Source organism: Bubalus bubalis, chromosome X (assembly GCF_019923935.1).
Source record: "Bubalus bubalis isolate 160015118507 breed Murrah chromosome X, NDDB_SH_1, whole genome shotgun sequence".
In the NCBI taxonomy this organism is placed as follows: Eukaryota; Metazoa; Chordata; class Mammalia; order Artiodactyla; family Bovidae; genus Bubalus; species Bubalus bubalis.
Window position 1 is genome coordinate 131,494,147 of NC_059181.1, and position 20,590 is coordinate 131,514,736.

The following is a 20,590-nucleotide window of genomic DNA, read 5'->3' on the forward strand; positions in this document are numbered from 1 at the left end:
TGAATTTAATCACGAAGGGCCATCAGACAAGCCCATATTAAGGACAGTCTAACAAAATTATTGGCTTGCATTCTTCAAAATCATCAAGGTCACTAAAGACAAAGACATATTGAGGAACTCTTCCAGATTAATGAAAACAATAGAACTGATCCCCAGCCAAAAAAATTTTTTTGCTAAAAAGGGGTCAATTGACCAGATTCGAATATCTGTAGATTAAGTAATAATACTGGATAAATGTCCACTTAATACTCGTTTTGTGGTTATGCAAAAGTCCTTAAGAAAATATGACGTATTTAGAGATAATTGGGGCATTGTGCTGCAACTTTAAAATGTTTCAGAAAAGAACGAAGGATGATTAAGCAAATGTAAAATATTAACGTTTTAGGAATGTGGGTAAAGGACTGAACAGATTCTCTGTTCTATTTGTGCAGCTTTTCAAAGTAAAGAGGTCTTTTTAAAAAAGTGTTTGAAAATTTAGAAAATACAGACATAAGAAATGAAGAAATTCTACCATACATGTATTAATGTATGAATTTTAGAACTAATATCTTCTATATTGGGCAAGTTTTATCAAATGAACCAGGTTCGTTTGCATTGAAAACCTGTTCAAGGGACAGGCTGTATTTAGAATAAGTTCAGGGAAATGCTACATTGTTTATTATGAATGTTTTTTATCAGCTATATCTAGTCTCCTACTGTCCTGATTCTGAAATTCTAAAATACACCATTCAGTTTCAATGACATCTCCAAAAAAAGAAAAAAAAACTTTTGCCACTTCAAGGAGATTCAGCGATATGAGCTCCCTCTGAGCTTTTCATTTTTCATTATTCCCAAAAACTAAGGAATATTTTTAAAGTGAACAGAGTGGTATAGTGAATCTTCATTGTACCATCATCCTCCCTAAAAAGTTTAAAATCATTGTTACAGGATGGCTTCTGTAATCCAAGAACTATTCTGTTGTTGATGTATACTTCACTGTATAATCTACAGCAGTGGGCACTATCCACATTTGGGGTCAGATAATTCTTTGGGGAAGGCAGGGGGAATAATGTGCATTGTAGAATGTCTAGCCTAGACCCACTAGATGTCAGTCACACCTCCCACACCAGTTGTTACAACAGTATTTCCAGACGTCACTCAATGTCTCCTGGAGTATAAAATAGCCCCCTGTTGAGAGCCATTGAGCTATAATATTCTGCCATATTGTGGTTTACCTTGCCACTGTATCACAGTGATTTCTTCTTCCAAACACTGAACTGTGTGCAGCATGCATATTACTCAGTATCCCACAAATGTGGTATGATCTGACTCCAGTGATGTCCTTTGAGGTTTTCCCCTCTCCCAGAGCCTGAAGACCTATTTTTACATGGTATGATGACTCCTTTAGGAATTGCTCACAACTAATTGCCTTTCTTGCTCCATAAGACTGCAAAGCTATCACATCTTTCACATCCTTGTTTTGGCTTGCCTGTTCTTTGCTATCAGCATCTGACATTGTCTCAGCAGCTGGGAGTACTGTTCCCTGGTGATCTCACTGGTTCTTGGGTACCAATGGACTAGACAGAGAGTGAGATCTATGGTGAAGGCTAGGGATTGGGTAATTTCAATATTGAGAGTCTGATGCATGGAGTGACTGGTTGCTTTTAGGTAATTGTAAGGTCAAGCAATTTTTTATCATCTCAGTGACAATAGATAATGGGACCCAGAAGGAAGCACATGAAAGCAAAACAAGACAAAATAAATAAAATAATCAAAAAATGAATGCAAAAGCCATGCACTTTGTGGGACTGTCCCATGAATGCTGAGTATTAGTAATGGGTTTTTATTAACTGAAGACTTAGTTATGTTAAATATACATATTAAATTTCTAAGATAACCACTACAAACATAATCATATTGTTTATCTTCCAGACTATCAGAGGGGGAAAAAACTAAAAGAGAGAAAGAGAAAGAAACCAATCAATCCCAAGAACGCAAGAAAGGAAGGAAAATTTTTTTTAGAAAAGTGGATTAGAGGAAGAAATTTAAATCTACCAATTTAAACTTAAAGATATCAATAATTCCATAAAATGTAAATTAACAAAATACTCCAGTTTAAAATAAAGATTATCAGTCTGGGTTTAAAGAAGTCTAGCTATTTTTAAGAGACATCTCTAGGGGCTTTTCCCTGGTGATCCAGTGGTTGGTAATCCACCTTGCAATACAGGGGATGTGGGTTTGATCCTTGGTGAGGGAACTGAGATCCCACATGCCACAGAGCAACTAAGCCCCTGCACCACAACTAAGACACAATGCAGCCAAATAGATAAATATTAAAGAAAAAAAGAGAGAGAGAGATCTCTGAAACACAGGGACACAGAAAGTTTGAAAGTAAAACTAATGGGGAAAATACACCAGGCAAATACTAAGATCAACAAAAATTAAACTTTTATAGCTAGATTAATATCAGATAAAATAGACTTTAAGGAAAAAAAAATAATTACCAAACTTTGAGGATTACAAAATATTGATATAAATTTCAATTCACCAAGAAAACGTAACCATCCTAATCTTGAATATAATCAACCACTTTGAAATATATGAACATATAACAGAACTACAAAGAGAAATAGACAAATCTACCACCACAGTGAGTCTTCAATTCATCTCTCCTAGAGACTGATAGATAAAACAGAATAAAAAAGTCCATAAAGATGTAGACTATTTGAACATCAAATGAACAAGTTTGATGTTGTAGATATACAAAGAATGCTGTACCTAGCAACTGGAAAATAAACATCCTTTATAAGAACACATACAAACTATACACTGATCAAAAGCACCTAGCCAAAGGGACAAGTGAGGGTCAAACATTTATCCTGGGCTTCACTTGCCAAACCACATGCTCAGGTGTGCTGCTGCATTCACCTGGAAGAGAGGGCACATTTTCCTAATTCACATAAAGGCAGTGTGTCAGTGAGTGGTAGTGCAGCACATAGAACATTTATGATAATTCACCACATACTACATTTAAAAAGGCAAATGGCAACAGATTTCAAAGAATCAGTCTTATATAGTTCACATTTACTGACCACAATGCTATTAAATTGGAAATCAATAACAGAAAGCTTAACAAAAAAACCCTATGTTAGAAAATGTAAAAAGATACTTTGAAATATGTCACAGGTCAAGGAAAAAGTTCATACTAAAAATTAGAAAATACTCTGAACAGAGAAATAATGGAAATATTACATATCAAAACTAACAGAAAAAATGATGCATTGCAGCTAAAGTGGTATTTAGAAATTTATGCTCTTAAACCTTTGTATTACTAAATAAACAAGGCTTGAAAAATAAAAAGCTAAGCATATAATTTAAGAAGTCACAAAAAACAATACAGAATAAATAGAAGAAAGCAGAAGTAAGAATATTTTTAAATAAAAAATATTAATAAAAAGAAACCAGCCCCAAAAATCAAATAAAACCCCAAATTGGTTGGTTGAAAAGTCTAATAAAACTGACACACGTCTGACAAGACTGAGTATATAAAAGAAGAGAGAGGTACATATAAACAAATATTAGGGATTGTATCAGTTTGGTTCATGACAGAAAACAGATGACATACTCAAAGGGGATAATTAAAGAGAATTTAATAAAGGAACCATGCACAGGAGTGTGAGCAAGATTTGTTGCTGTGATGTAGTTGCTAAGTCATGTCCAACTCTTTTGTGACCTCAGTGGACTGTAGCCTGCCAGGATCTTCTGTCCATGGAATTTCTCAGGCAAGAATACTGGAGTGGGTTGCTATTTCCTTCTCCAGGGGATCTACCCAACCTAGGTGTGGAGCCTGGGTCTCCTGCATTGGCAAGCAAGTGGGCAGGATTAGGGAAAACCAAAAATGGATGGTAAAATACCTCATGATTAGCAGTACTGGGAGACATTAGCACCCCTAAGCCTGAAGGGACAAGTGGAGGGAGTGGTTCCCAAAAACTATGGAAACAAAAAATGAAATAATAAGGAAAGGAATATTCAACAGGAAGTGTGGCCTTCTGTCAAAGAATAATTACCAACTCGTGTCCTAGCAAGCAGGGAGTCTGGGGAATAAATACCCCGACCTTTCTCTCCTTTCACCGTTTTGTCTCCTGCTGATACCTCCCACTGGCTGATGGCTACCGCAAGCCATAATACAAGGGACCATGGAAAACATAGTTAGTATGCCTCAGGGGACAAAGCAGGGTGGAAAAGGATGGAAAGTGGATTTTGAAAGGGAAAACAGAATTTCCAGCACTTTTGCTGGAAATGACCATTCCTTTTGCCCCTCCACACCACTCCTGCCCTTTGTCCAGATGAAGAACCCATGGCCTCAAGCAAAATGTACAAAGTCCCATTAGCTACTGTATCAGTGCATGGTGATATCGATTCGTTCATACTCCTACATGAAATCTAAAATATTAGCCACTAAAAAGATATATGTTGGCCACCTGATGTGAAGAGCTGACTCATTTGAAAAGACCCTGATGCTGGGAAAGATTGAGGGCAGGAGAAGAAGGGGACGACAGAGGATAAGATGGTTGGATGGCATCACTGACTCAATGGACATGGGTTTGAGCAAGCTCCAGGAGTTGGTGATGGACAGGGAGGCCTGGCGTGCTGTGGTTCATGGAGTCGCAAAGAGTCAGACGTGACTGAGCAACTGAACTGAACTGAAAAAGATAAATAAATAAAATATTAACCACCAGTAGTGCTTTTTAGATAAAGCAGAAGGGAAAACATAGTTGCTGTCATCCTGTTTCTTGGCTGGAAACAAGCTCAGAGTTGATCATCATAGCTTCCTTTTCTGCTTGCCATTCTATGTTTCCCTTGCCCTCTGTCAGCATCTCAATAGGACAGGATATATTACCTGGTGGAATGACCTAACCTTCATCCCTACAGGATCTGACTTCCTATAGTCTCACCTTGACTGGATTGCCAGTTTTCCTTGGCCAGTACTATTGATCAAGGGAGTGATACGATGCACTCCAGTGAAGCCCCTGGGTTCTAGACATAGTTCTCCTTGTCTCCATGGTGTAGCAGCAACCTAATCTGCCTTTGCTAATCAGGATAGACCACCCTGGTCTATATAGTGACCCCCTGTCTGGCCATTAGTTCAAAAACATTAGGAGCACAAAATGGCCAGAGAGAAGTATCAGCTTCTAAAATAGGAATGCTGGTGCAAGCATTTCTCCCTGGGGCATTAGAACCTCTTAACCCGCTGAGTCCAAGATGTAGGGATAGGAAAAAAATTAGTTCTCCAGTGAGAGGGGTCATTCCCACATCCACCTCTTGAATCCTGGACCCACACCTTCAGTCTATGAGGGAGATGAAATGATGTTTTGGCTACCGGTCTGCAGTATCTACTAGTTTCTGTCGGCCAGCACCCTGAACTTGCAGGCTGTGGTACCATAGCAGCCTTCAGCAGGAAATGTCACCATTCTTTCAAGCCAGTTGTTTCTGGGTGGTGGGACATGTGATAAAACCAATGAATTCCGTGGGAATGAGCCTATTGCCACACTTCCTTTCTACTCAACTGAGTTCCTCTGATGCAAGCAACTTTAGGTGGAATACCTTAGGGATGAATTAGGCATCCTGTGAGTCCACATGGTGGTGCTAGCAGAAGCATTGCAAGTGTGAAAAGCAAATCCATATTTGGAATATGCATCTATTCCTCTGAAGGCAGTGGGTGCTTCCTCGGTGATGGAAGGGCTCAGTGTAACCAATCCACCAACAGTGACTATCTGGTCTTCCTGGGGAATGGTGCCAGCTTGGTGCCTCAGTGTTTGGTCTGCTGATAACCAGCTGCCAATTCAAAGTAGTGGTAGGCACATGAGCATTGGTGAGGGAAGACCCTCAACAGACACCCCAATCCAGCTGCCATGGCCATTTTGTACATACGCCTACTGAGCAAGCACGAGGGCAGTTGAAGAAAGAGGCTAACATCAAGACAAGACTTCATCTATCCACCAACCTCTTTACTAGACCTCCTAATCACCAAATTTCTATCTTTTTCTTTCCTCACACTTCACCATCCAGCCAGCTCATTAGCCTCTGCCCTTGAATCAGTCTGCATCAATTTATTGGGACATTTCTCCTTCCACCAAATAGACAATCAGGTGTCTCTTTGGGATGTACTACTTGGGAGGATTTTCCTTTACCTCTGTCTTTAGGAGCCATCTCTGAGTAGGGCTGTCAGACAGCTGTGTCCCACCTCTACCAGCTGCCAGCCTACCATGGAAACCCATCTATAAACCCACGGACCTACCTTTTCTTGTTCTGCTAAATGATAGTAGAGGACTCTCCTTAGGCCATATGTGTGCACTGATGGAGAGACAATGGTGCAGTAGGAGCAAGCAACATCAGAGTCTGAGCCACTTCCTCATTCATTTTGATTTTTATCTACTAGAATCTGATTTCATACACAATTTCCATTTAACAATGCAATGCTGCTACACATGACTATTTGACAATGGAGTGGATTAGAAAACACACAGCTCATAATAGGCAGTTGAAATCAGATAGTCTCTTGGTGTCCTACAGTCAGGAATTCAGTGACCACCAGGGCCTGGTAGCCATCTAGGTGTTACCTTTCAAATGGGAAATAATTGTCAAGTAGAGAAGCATGGCTTACTTCAACAACCAAAGGGACTGTGCTCTGCCACTTCCATTGAGGCTTTGTAGAACATTTCTGTCACAAATTCCTCCAAAACCATCGGGTCTGCAGAGTCCAAAGGCCCAAGTAACAGAGCAGCACGCAGTGCAACCCAGATCTGCTGCTTTTCTTGCTTCAGATCCCACCCAAAATTGGCAACTTTACAGGTTGCTTGGTAAATGGGTCAGAGCAGCATGCCCGAATATGGGAGATGTTGCTTCCAAAATCCAAAGAGGCCTACCAAATATCAGTTTCCTTCCTTGTGATAGATTGCAAGGAAACAAGAACTCATCTTCTTAGAAGAGAGATCCTGACATTGCCTGGATCACTGGACCCCTATAAATGTCATCCATTTAGCAAGCCCCTGAAATTTCATGGGGTTTATTTCCTGTCCTCTGGCCCTAAGGCGTCTAGGTGCTTGATTCTTCCTGCCCCTCAGGCTCACTAGTATAATGCCATCAATGTAATGGACCAGCATTATGTCTGTGGGATAAAAAGACAATTGACTTCCTTCTGGAGTAAATTGTGACTGAAAACAGCAGAGTGTAACATAGCCCTGAGGTAAGAGTGAGAGCAAAGTATTTCTGATTATCTCTACTGATTATATTTGCTAAGGCAGCACACAGAAATGCCAGAAGCTGTGTTGATGTACTCAGTAAAAGTACCACCGTGGGAACCACACTTGCAATTGGTGTCACCACCTTATTAAATTAACAATAAGCCAGAAGCATCCTACAAAACTTCTACGGCTTTTCCCACAGGCCACACAGGCAAGTTACACGGGAGCACGTGGTTGAAATCATCACACTTCCAATTTTCAAGTCCTTGGTGATGGCTCTAGTCTTTTCAATTGTACCAGGAATTTGGTATTGCTTTGGTTTACTTTCTTGGCAATAGGGGTGAAAGGAGGGGGAAGTACAGTTCCAGAGGATGCTACTTGACCCTTCCTATGGTAACAGCCCTCCCTCCTGGGATCACTGGGTTAGAAATACGTGTAGTAATTCTGCTGAGATTCCTACTGTAACAAACTCAGACCAAGGCTTAACGTATCACCTGACTCTGGAGATGGACCACAGTAGCATACTGGGCTTCCAAGAATTGGCAATGAATTCAGAATCATATGGAGAAGGCAATGGCAACCCACTCCAGTACTCTTGCCTAGACAATCCCATGGACGGAGGAGCCTGGTAGGCTGCAGTCCATGGGGTCGCTAAGAGTCAGACACCACTGAGCGACTTCACTTTCACTTTTCACTTTCACGCATTGGAGAAGGAAATGGCAACCCACTCCAGTGTTCTTGCCTGGAGAATCCCAGGGACGGGGAAGCCTGGTGGGCTGCCGTCTATGGGGTCGCACAGAGTCGGACACGACTGAAGCGACTTAGCAGCAGTAGCAGTAGCAGTCAGAGTCATAATCTGATAACCTTAAAAGATTGTGGCTATTTCCTTTTCCCTGGTCGTGGTCCCCTAGCAAATGACCACAGGTCCCAGTCTGAGGAAGGACTTAGAAGATGTTCAGACTACATCTATGATAGCATTGCAGCAGGATTCTTTCTCAAAGAGATCTCGCCTCCCTCTTAATCAAGGGGCTCCAGATCAGTGAACTGGCTTAGTAGATCTGGGAACAGAGTCAGGGTTCAGGAGTCTGCAAAAATTCTGCCCATCAGGCCTATAACGTTTCTGCTTCTATATGTCACCTAGGGTATTTCATAAACAATCATCCACTCCAACAGATGGAGGTCAAAATGCTCTGATACCACTCTATCTTCATGCTTTATTATGTTAATTGCACCCACCTTAGTTCTGCCAGTTAAGTGCCATCACTTGCACTCTACCACTTGGATCCTATTACTCCTACAGAAATCAGGGAGCCCAGTTCCACTGGAGCATCTCTTGCCATCATCTCTGACCTGCAGAGGATATTCTGCAGAGCTTTTCAGCAATGCTAGCATTCATCTCACCAATGTATATCTTGAAGCCTCAGTGTAGAGTGTCCTCCCAGTAGGGTAACCAGCTTGTCCCAATTTCCCTGGATATGTCATAGTTCTAAAACTGAAAATCCTATAATCCAGAAACCCTACTGCACAGAAAACTCCATGCGCGTAGTTGGAGGTCGTCACTGAACAGGTCACCCATAATAAATATATCTGCTTCAAAACTCCCTTCTTCTTGGGCATTACAGACTATACTGAAATCCAATGATTCTTATGGGAGTGCAGGCAATGAAATGCTGCAGAGGTTGATCGTAAGGAGAATCAGCCGTCCTTGTGAGGTAAACACCCCAGTGGAAGTCACTGGGCTTTTATGCAGAGGAAGGCTGGTACTGTTAGACAAGGGATAGAGGACCGCTTCCACTGGCAATGAAGGTTCAGGGGGACTTGGAGTCTACATTTTTCTCAGCTTCATCTGTTTATGCCCAAATATTTCCCTCCAATATTTTAGGGTCCTGATTGTTCCCTAGTCATATCCTTAGCTAACTTGGCCTAGGAGTCCTAGCAAGGCAGTAACTCTAAGTGATGCTCTAACTCTTCAACAATTTAATCAGTCCCTGAGCATAAGCTGCATAAGCTGCAGCTCCAGGAGAATAAAGACTCCTTTAAAATGGGGCTCTTGGATTTTCTGCCATGATCTGAGTTGTGCATTCAAGGCTTTCCATTTATCCTCTTTTTCTGTGTGAGCTCTCTACAAGCATCAGAAGCAGTTAGCCCGAGCCACATCCATCGCAATCATCATTGTCGCCATAGGGACTAAGTGCTCCAACCACTTGATTTCCGAAAGCTTTGCCCTCCACTTGTATTTCATTTCAAGCCACCGTGGGTGATAATTTGAGTAATCATCATTCAGTGCATGCCACGCATTTCAAGTGTCCTATTTCCCTCTAGAAAAGAGGTGGTCACAGATTGCATGCTTTAGGAGGCTGAAGCTGAAACTGAGTTAGGCGTGCCAACGGGTTACTGGAGAGCAAAACCTGTAAAGGAAATGAGGAGGTGGGAGGATGAGGCAGACAGCAGAGGTGGGCAAAGCAAACCCAGATGTGAACGATGTATTGATTCCATTAAAGACAACTCACAGTCCCCTCCAAGATAGAGGGGCTCCAATGTAATCAACTTGCCATAAGGTGGATGGCTAGTGCCCCTCGGTCTCTGGTGCTGTCACCATGGTTCTCTTCCCTTGGCTTCTTGGGCACTCAGCAGTGACAGGAGCTAAGTCAGCCTTGGGGAGGTGAAACCTGCTCTGTTGGGCCCAGGTCTAGCCTCCCTCCCTTGTGGCATAACCACCTATTCATGGGCCCATTGCACTAGCGGTAATGGCTAAGGAGAAAGGTTGGCTGATCTACCTGGATGGGGAGTTTTTATGTTTTTGAGGGTTTAAAAAAAAACTTTTTTTAATTGAAGTATAGTTGATGTATCCAACCTGGCTGTTTTTTCACATCCTCTGCAACAAATGCTCTTTGGGGGATATATAAAATGAGACATAAATGTTTGTGACATTGAGCCCACTCCCAGGGGTCCACCTACATAGCTTTTTTGCAGACTTCCTTGCCAGTGGTATTCCAGCATTGTTCCCTCAGTGCCTCTTGTGAGCCAAGATACTGACCACTTCCCAGGATTCACTGTATATCCCTATATCAGGCTTCATCTCCCTGCTTACAAAGTGAGTGACCATGGGTACTGCCCACTGGAATGATTTCCCTTCAGCAGATAGGAAAAAGGGCAAGAGAAACAGACCAGCATTTTATAGAGGAGGCAAGATAAATTTAGTTAGAGAGATGCAAAATAATGTCATATTATACATTATGCCACTGGGTTAGCAATACTTCAAATTTCAGTGTCCATATATGATGGTTTATGCAGATACAGCCATACTGATTCATTTATGTTTTGTCTATGGCTGATTTCCCAATAAAACAGCAGAGTTGTATAGCTGTCTCAGACCGCAAAGCCAAAAAACACTTACTGTCAGCTCCTTTTCTAGATGGTAAAGTTTAAGAAAACTTCAAGTTTAAAGTAAGTTAAACAGAATTTCAACATTTGAATCTCATTTAGAATGTTCTTAGGAGCAGCAAAAAGGAAACAATAGAGAAAAGAATCTTCCTACCTGGAAAAGGTATCTAGGAAGAGAGCTTAAGGGGTGAGGGGGTGGGTGATGACTAAGAAACAAAGCCAGAGTCAGTGATTCTCAAACTTTAGTACATATCGGAATCCCCTGGAGAGCTTGTTAAAAACACAGACTGCTGCGCCCTACTCCAGGGTTTCTGATTCAGTAGGTCTAGGCTTGAGAATCTGTTTCATTTTATTAATTTTTATTGGAATATAGTTGCTTTACAATGTTGTGTTAGTTTCTGCTGTATAGCAAAGTGAATCAGCTCTATGTATGAGAATCCGCACTTCTAGCAAGTTCCAGGTGATGATGATGTTGCTGGTCTAGAGACCACACTTTGAGAACTGCTGCCCTAAGAATTAGAAGTGGTTACTAAGCTGAGGTACTTCAGCAACCTGCATCAGAATCACCTGGATTTCTGGCCTCATGGGGCTTACATTAGCATGGAGAAGCGATATAGCAAATAAACAGATAATCTCATATAAAGCTGAGCAAGGGAATGGAGAGTGATGGGGCATGCTATCTAAGACAGGCGGGTCAAGACAGGCCTTTTTAAGTAGGTAACATTGGACAGAGACCTTAGTGAGAGAAGAGAGCAAGCTATTAATATGTAAATATTAATTAATACTAATATGTTAATATCTGAGAGAAGAGTATTCCAGGCAGAAAGAACAGACAGTGAAAAGACCAAGAGGTGGGAATGTTCTTAGTGTGTGTTCCTGGAAAAAATCAAAGCCAAGAATTTGACTCTGTTCTTTCTAGTTCTTTGTGTTCTTCCTTTTCCAGGGCAATAAGTGTCAGTTATTCTCTATCATACATATCAGGTTATACAATACACACTGTTCTGCATTTTCCCATAATAATAAATCATGAGCATTCTTTCATGCCATTACATTTAAGATCAGCCTCATTGTTTATAAAACCTGAAGAATATTCGATTGTAGAAACATACCAGTAATTTACTTTTTAAAAATCAATAATTTGTAGTATAACCAGTTTTCTATAGATGAACAGATAGTTTCCAGTTCTTGGCTAAGAGCCTGAAAATGCCAAAGTATGCTTACATCTGTGTGTGTGTATGTGTCTACATGTTTGTGTACTTGTTTGGGCATTCCTTTATGCACTAAAAATTTACTGAGCTGGAACTATTTGTTAGGTACCGTGTCATATGCTGAAAATACAATGGTGAGCAAAACCTATATGGTTCTTGCTCTCATGGGATATAAGGTATACTAGGGGAGAAATCCGGAGAAGGCGATGGCACCCCACTCCAGTACTCTTGCCTGGAGAATCCCATGGACAGAGGAGCCTGGTGGGCTGCGGTCCATGGGGTTGCTAAGAGTCGGACACGACTGAGCGACTTCAATTTCACTTTTCACTTTTCACTTTCATGCATTGGAGAAGGAAATGGCAACCCGCTCCAGTGCTCTTGCCTGGAGAATCCCAGGGACAGAGGAGCCTGGTGGGCTGCCGTCTATGGGGTCGCACAGAGTCAGACATGACTGAAGTGACTTAGCAGCAATAGGGGAGAAATCATACTATAAATCTGTAATTACAAATGGTGACAAGTCCTAGTGAGGCAGAACAGACACCGTTGTTCATCTAACCCAATTCCCACTCTAGCCAGAATGTTAGCCAATGAGGTAAAGTGGGTTGTGGTAAGCAAATATTTGCCCTCCCCCATGCACACACATCACATCCTAATCCCCAGAACCCATGAATATGTTAGGTTACATGGCAAAGGGGAATTAAGGTTGCAGATGGAATTAACCTTGCTAATTAGTTGACCTTAAAACAGGGAGCTCATGCTGGGTTATCCAGGTGGGACCGATGTAATCACAAAGATCTGAGAGCCAGGGTCAGAGCAGGAGATGTGATGACAAAAACAGAAGTCAGCATTGTGATCACTGGCTGTGAAGATGACAGGGCACCCTCTAGAAGCTGGAAAAGGCAAAAAACACAAACAGACACTTTCCCTAGAGCCTCCAGAAAGGATGCAAACTTGCCAACGCTGTCTTTTAGCCTAGACCCTTCCAGACTTTTGACCTTCAAAACTATAAGGTAATCAATTTGTTTTAAGTCACTGAATTTGCAGAGATGTGTTACAGCAGTCGAAGGAAATGAATGTGTGGCTTCTTTCCTGATATAGGTGTTGTCCATTCCTTTTCTTCCTTACACTTGCCTTGAATGTAGAGCTATAAAAATCATTTGGTGACATTGAGGTAAAGGCCAGAGAACTGCAAAGCCATCAGCCTTGACACTGTTGGGCTGCTGAATAAATGCCAGCAGCCCCTGACCTTCAGGCTTCCCTGGTAGCTCATCTGGTAAAGAATTTGCCTGCAATGCAGGAGACCCTGGTTTGATTTCTGGGTCAGAAAGATCTTCTAGAGAAGGGATAGACTGCTCCTGCTGCTAAGTCACTTCAGTCGTGTCCGAGTCTGTGCGACCCCATAGACAGCAGCCCACCAGGCTCCCCCGTCCCTGGGATTCTCCAGGCAAGAATACTGGAGTAGATTGCCATTTCCTTCTCCAATGCGTGAAAGTGAAGTGAAAGTGAAGTCGCTCAGTCGTGTCCGACTCTTAGCGACCCCATGGACTGCAGCCTACCAGGCTCCTCCATCCATGGGATTTTCCAGGCAAGAGTACTGGAGTGGGGTGCCATTGCCTTCTCCAAAGGGATAGACTACCCACTCCCATATTCTTGGGCTTCCCTGGTGGCTCAGATGGTAAAGAATCCGCCTGCAATGCAGGAGACCTGAGTTCGTATTCTTGGGTTGGGAAGATCCCCTGGAGGAGGGCATGGCAACTCACTCCAGTATTCTTGCCTGGAGAATCCCATGGACAGAGAAGCCTGGCAGGCTACAGTCCATGGGGTCGCAGAGAGTTGGACATGACTGAACAACTAAGCAGCCACGCATAGCCCCTGACCTCCAGCTTTCTAGTTCTGAGAAAAATTAAGTTAGATATCCTGTTATATGTGGACAAAAGCATCCTTGAGTGACAAGCAGGTAAACATAGAAGGGGCTATGAGAGAATGTCACAGAGATGTAACCTAGGCATGAAAAGTGTATGCAGTGGATTTTTTTTTTTTTTTCTGTTCAACACCCAGTTGATTGGATGGCGGGGGCGGGGGTGGGGAGGGATGAATTCCCCAGTGTAATACACCATCAGTGGACTGCAGTACCAAACCTCCTATTTTAAAGTCTGAAAGAAGAAATCTTCCATCTTCCTGCCCCTTGGCAGCCAGTGCACAGAGAAACATTCTTACCACAACCAGAAAAAGGATACATAAAAGGAAAAGATTGATACTCTGTATTAATGCACCTCCCCCAATCCCCTGGGTATTCATTGTTTCCCTCTGGGCTAAGGACTTCTTACCGCAAGCACCTGACTCCCTGCTTGAGGACTTCTGGCCACGGGAGGGTGTTTAACCAGTGTACACAGCAAACCAGGGGTAGGTAGCAGGGAGTTAAGGTCCATAGGAGCAACTCTCAAACCATGATGGACACAAGTGGGGGAAAACTGTCCCAGCTTCCTTGTTCCCTGGGTGAAAAACTCGGAGGCCTGTTCTGTTTAGTCTTTCTGAGGTCCCCATGGAAACCAGTCCCAACTGCCCACAGCACTAACCTGCTCATTAACAGACCTGGTATTTTTTTTCAAGTCTTCCATGTCTCACTTCCCTCACTCCCCTCCATAGCTTCCTGGGATTATCTTCCAAGTAGCCTGCTCTCAAATACTTCTCTCAGGCTCTATTTCACCCAAAGTAAGACAGTTCATACAGAAGTAGTCCTTTGAAATAGACCTTCAGGATGATTCTGGAATTGGGTCACTTGTAGAACATATGAACAGGAAGACCTCATTACTAGCGCTGGTAATCCCTTGTGTATGGTCAGGCCACTCAAGATGGCTGGTCTCCATTGACTAAGGTATGTACATTTCTGGGATAATACAAAGTAAAGACTGAGAAATGAAAATAATTAATGAAAAAAACCTATACAGCATAAATAAATGTCTTCCTAATGAAGAAGAAAAAAAAGATTGCTGTTCTCTTGCTCTCTGTACATCCCTGTGAAACCAGGGCCTGCTTCACCAATACCTACTCATGTGACTGACCTTCCTATGTACTTGCCCCAGAACCCAGCTAGTGACTTTTCTTATCAAAGGGGCAGTAAGGGGCAAGCCGTCTTCTGGTTTTCCTGGCAACCAAAGAGCCCACCTTATGTCAATCCCCCTATAACTGGCAATCTCCCCCTCCCCCATAAGCAAAGACTGTTGCCACGTCCTGCCTACCATCCGCTCCACACAAGGACAGGATGTGGCTCCAAGACCTTGCTTCAGAAGGGTAAGCTCCCCCACCCATTAAAACCATTGATGTCTCTGTCGCTGACTCGGGGCTCTTTCTTCAGTCTTGAAACTGGGCAAGTACAGGCCTTGTAGGCCTTCAGGGTGCAGCCCAACACTTGGCATGTTGTAGGATCACAAATGGTGCAACTCCCACCCATGCTGAATTGGGATAGGGTAGCAATGGAAGGAAATGCACTGGTTTGTGCAATAGCTTTAGCACTTGAAAAATGGAAACGTTTTAAGAATCAGGGAGTTGGTTTGCTATTGTAATAGCAATAGCTATTGCTATTTTAATAGCCTTAGAAACCCTAAAAGAAGCAAATGATAGGTCTGGGCAGCCAACTATTAAATTGAGGAACAGAAAGAATCCGCCTGCAATGCAGGAGACCCAGGTTTAATCCCTGGGTTGGGAAGATCCCCTGGAGGAAATGGCAACCCACTCCAGTACTCTTGCCTGAAGAATCCCATGGACAGAGGAGCCTGGTGGGCTACGGTCCATGGGGTCACTAAGAGTCAGACACAACTGAGCGACTAAACATCAACAACAACATGGAAGCAGAAGGCCTTCATCAGAACTTTTTTTTTTTTCATGTCTGCCCAAAAAGGGCAGTCTGGGCTAAAAACCAGGCCTTGATTGATTATGAGGGTGGTTGAGTTATACAGAGGATGGTGCTTGTCTTCCTCAAGATCGGCTCTCACCTTAGCACATTTATTCTACAGACAAATAGATAAGGGCCATTCTTAGCATGACTGAAGCCGGGAATTAGTGTTTCACGTCTGAGAGAAAAGACTATTCCCTTGGTGAATATGTATTTGCAGGAATCCAGAGAATAAACCTGGGAATCGGGGGGCTTCCCTGGTGGTTCAGTGCTAAAGAATCCACCTGCCATTGCAGAAGACATGGGTTCGACCCCTGATCTGGGAAGATCCCACATGCCACAGAGCAACAAAAGCCCTGTGCCACAAATATTGAGCCCGTGCTCTAGAGCCTGCCAGCTGCAACCACTGAGCCCACGCGCACCTGGAACCCATACTCCACAACCAGAGAAGCCACAGCCATGAGAAGCCCACACACAAAAAGTAGCCCCTGCTGGCCGCAACTAAATAAAGCCCACATGCAGCAATGAGGACCCAATATAGCCAATAAATAATTCATTAAAAAATAAATAAACCTGGGATTGGATCTTGAGGGTAGTGGACCAGGGAGGAATATAAAGCTGAATATGGCAGTTTATTGATATTGGAACACTCTCCCATGACTCAAGATTAACATCCTGGCAAGGATACCTGGAGCCAGTCCTAGTATGCTGTTAGAATTGATAGAGACAAAATAAAGGGACAAAGTAGGTAATTGGTTAATCCCACTAGGGAATTACAGGTAGAAAAAATTATGGGAGGCTCCTGTAAGTTGTTGATTATGCAAGAGAGCAGGTTTGCTTAATCACAAAACCAAGCAGGCTTGTATTGCAGCAAAACTATGCAACAGATGTGCCCACGAAACAATAAAACAATGGTGATGTGAGCCCCACATCCTGCTCAGTGAGCTCAGTAAGTTAATGATCCCTAGGACACGCTGTCTGCACACATGAAAAAAATATTTGTGGACCTAGCTTGACCATGGAGGGACAAGAAAATTCCTCTGCCCAACCTGGAGGAAGAGCTGATGATGGAAACATGATGTCTACTCAAGAAAGACAACATTCTTCTCCCCCTCCCTACTTTTCCATTCTAGAACTGTAGCCCAGTAAGTTCTCAGGGCATGACACCCCCTTGCCCGCCCTATTGCAAGCCTCACAAGTGTCCTAAGAAATCACTTATCTCTCACTTTGCCTCTCTGAATTCTTTCTGTACTGAGACATAAAGGACCAGGAGCTCTTCAGAGCCCTGGAAACACCAAACAGTTTCAGAATGGCTCCTTGATACTTGGAAACAACAAAGTCTATATAGTAATTGAAGTGGAGTTGTTGGAACTGCCTTGACAAGGTTTTGAGAGTCGAACCAAAAGCTCATAGAGGTGGGCAAACTAGAATGACTTTATTATGTAAGAAAACATACCAGTAGACCATGTCCCCAGGGCCACCCAGAGGACACTTCTTTTGTTAAGACAGTAAAAAAATGTGTTATTGGCATTGTTGAAAAACTCCATGGTGGCTGCCTACTATGGCTCATGACATGGTAGATTTGTATGTAATTAGGCTCCTTCGGAGAAGGCAGTGGCACCCCACTCTGGTACTCTTGCCTGGAAAATCCCATGGACGGAGGAGCCTGGTAGGCTGCAGTCCATGGGGTCGCTAAGAGTCGGGCACGACTGAGTGACCTCCCTTTCACTTTTCACTTTCATGCATTGGAGAAGGAAATGGCAACCCACTCCAGTATTCTTGCCTGGAGAATCCCAGGGAGAGAGGAGCCTAGTGGGCTGCTGTCTATGTGGTCGCACAGAGTCGGACACGACTGAAGCGACTTAGCAGCAGCAGCAGCAGCAGGCTCCTTGGTGTCAAGGGGAGAACAGGCATCTAGAATTGTAGAGGCCAGGTGGCAGCAGTTAACTATCAGAATCAAGGTGAGTGTAATGACCATAATGGATAGCAAGCCTGGAATGGCAAAGGTAGGGCTTGAACCTGCAGGGGTTTGTAGAGATGGTAATAAACTGTGGCCTTCCTAGGAACAATATAGATGGCAAGCTGTATTAGTTCACTAGGATTACCATAATGAAATACCACAGACATAGTAACTTAAACAATGGTCATTTATTTTCTCACAGTTCTAGAGGCTAGAAGCCCAAGATCAAATTGTTGCAGGGTCAGTTTCTTCTAAAGCCTCTCTCCTCGGCTTACAGATAGCTGCCTTCTCACTGTGTCCTCAAAAGGTCACCCCTAAGTCTGTGTATTGTCTGTGTCTGAATTTCTTCTTCTTATAAGGACACCAGTTACATTGGATTTGAGCCTACCCAAATGGTAAATGACCTCATTTTACCTTAATTATCTCTTTAAAGGCTCTATCTCCAAATATGTCACATTCTGAGATGCTGGGGGTTTGGCCTTAAACATCTGAATTTTGTGGGGATACATTTCAGCCCCTAACAGAACTCAAAAAGGGTATTGCCTATAAAACTGAAAATATATATATATAATAAGCCAAGAATACTTGAGCAGTAAACTGTCAGTTACCACAATGGAAAAATCATGATCCTTTATCTAGTTTCCATCTCCAAGCAGGTTCTCAGACCCAGAGCTAATCAACTGAAAATACATAGTTATGAAGCCAGCATTTCTGCCTTATCAGGACCTAAGCCATTTATCAGGGTGACTATACTGTGAGGCAAGAGGAATACCCATACTTTAAGGGTACTGATATCAGGGAATCCAATTACCATCAAGGAAGTGGAGTCCTGGCCCAAGTCTCACAGTGAATCCAACGGATTATTTCTCTGGATTGGAAGAGACATACCCAGCAATTAGAAGAACCCTCAGATTATTCCCTCTCAGGGGGACTTCCCTGGTAGTCCAGTGGTTAAGACTCCATCCTTCCACTGCAGGGGGCACAGGTTCGATCCCTAGTTGGAGAACTAAGATCCCACATGCTGTGCCACATGGTCAAAGAGATTAAAAAAAAAAAAAAAAGACTTCCCTCATGGTCCAGTGGTTAAGACTCCACACTCCCAATGCAGGGGACACAGGTTCAATCCATGGTCAGGGAACTAGATCCCACGTGCCACAACAAAGACCTGGTACAGCCAAATAAATAACTCAGTAAATAAATATTTTTTTAAAAAGTATTCCTTCACGTAACAAGTAAAAGCTTATGATAGAAATGGCTAAGTGGAAGCTTCTGAAACTCCCTCACTCAGCCAAAATAAGAAATGATGCCACATCCTGGCTGAACTGGCAGGGAGTAGTGCCACATGCCTCAGCTCCCGCCTGGGTGAGACAACTTTGAGGTGTGCTCCACAGTCACTTAGAAATCCCCGGTCAGACTGAGCACCAGTTGCCCACAGCCATGCCTGCTCACTCATGCACCCTGCATTGGTTTCCATCCTTCCCCACCTCGCTTTTCTATTTCTCTACCAAAGCTTCCTAGGATCACCCCCCAAAGAGACTATTTGCAGTTAAATCCTTACCTCAGGGTCTAATTCTGGGAAAGTTCAACCTAATGCATCCTCTTTTTAGACTCTTGTTTATACTAAAAAATGTACATATACAGGGTTTTTGTTGCTGTCATTGTTGCTGGTTGTTACCAAAAAAATTGTGCCAAATGCACTATTCCACAATAATCTTTTTTCATTTTATGATGCTTTATGGAAATTCTTCCAGGTCAATAAGTTGTATATCTAATTAATATTTTAATAGCTGTGTCATATTCCATAGTATAGGCATATCATTTTTCTGTTGCTAAACATTCAGGTAATTTCCAGATTTGCCTCCATAAACAATGCTGCCTAAGCATTCTTGGACTTTTAACCTAATGAATCAGTACTTCTATTTATATATGTTGCTGCTGCTGCTAAGTCGCTTCAGTCGTGTCTGACTTTGTGCGACCCCATAGACGGCAGCCCACCAGGCTCCTCTGTCCCTGGGATTCTCCAGGCAAGAACACTGGAGTGGGTTGCCATTTCCTTCTCCAACGCATGAAAGTGAAACGTGAAAGGGAAGTCGCTCAGTCGTGTATGACTCTTAGCGACCCAATGGACTGTAGCCTACCAGGCTCCTCCATCCATGCGATATGATAAACTCCAAAATTAAGGATTGCTAGGTCAAAAGGTATGTGTGTTTTTGTTTTTAAAATCTTCCTCCAAATTTCTCTCTAAAAGGGTTCCAGTAACTCAATTCCCACCAGTAAAGTTGAAAATGACTTTCTTCCCAGTCCTTGGTGGCATGAAAGTGAAAGTGAAAGTTGCTCAGTCGTGTCTGACTCTTTGCAACCCCATGGACTATACAGCCCATGGAATTCTCCAGGCCAGAATACTGGAGTGGGTAGCTGTTCCCTCCTCCAGGGGTCTTCCCAACCCAGGGATCAAACCCAGGTCTCCCGAATTGTGGGCGGATTCTTTATCACCTGAGCCACCAGGGAAGCCTGAGAATACTCGAGTGGGTAGCCTATCCCTTCTCCAGGGGATCTTCCTGACACAGGAATTGAACTGGGGTATACTGCATTGCAGGTAGATTCTTTACCAGCTGAGCTACCAGGGAAGAGTTGTTTAGTCACTAAGTTGTATCTGACTCTTCTGCCACCCATGGACTGTAGCCCCCCAGGCTCCTCTGTTCATGTGATTGTCCAGGCAAGAATACTGGAGTAGGTTGCCATTTCCTCCTCCAGAGGATCTTCCTGACCCAAGGATCGAACCTGTGTCTGTCTCCTGCTTGATGGACAGATTCTTTACCACTGAGCCATCTGGAAAACCCCCATACAATGTTATTACTCCCTTAATTTTTAATCTAAAGGATGGAAACAGTATCTCATTGTTGCATAATTGTTTTCATCACCA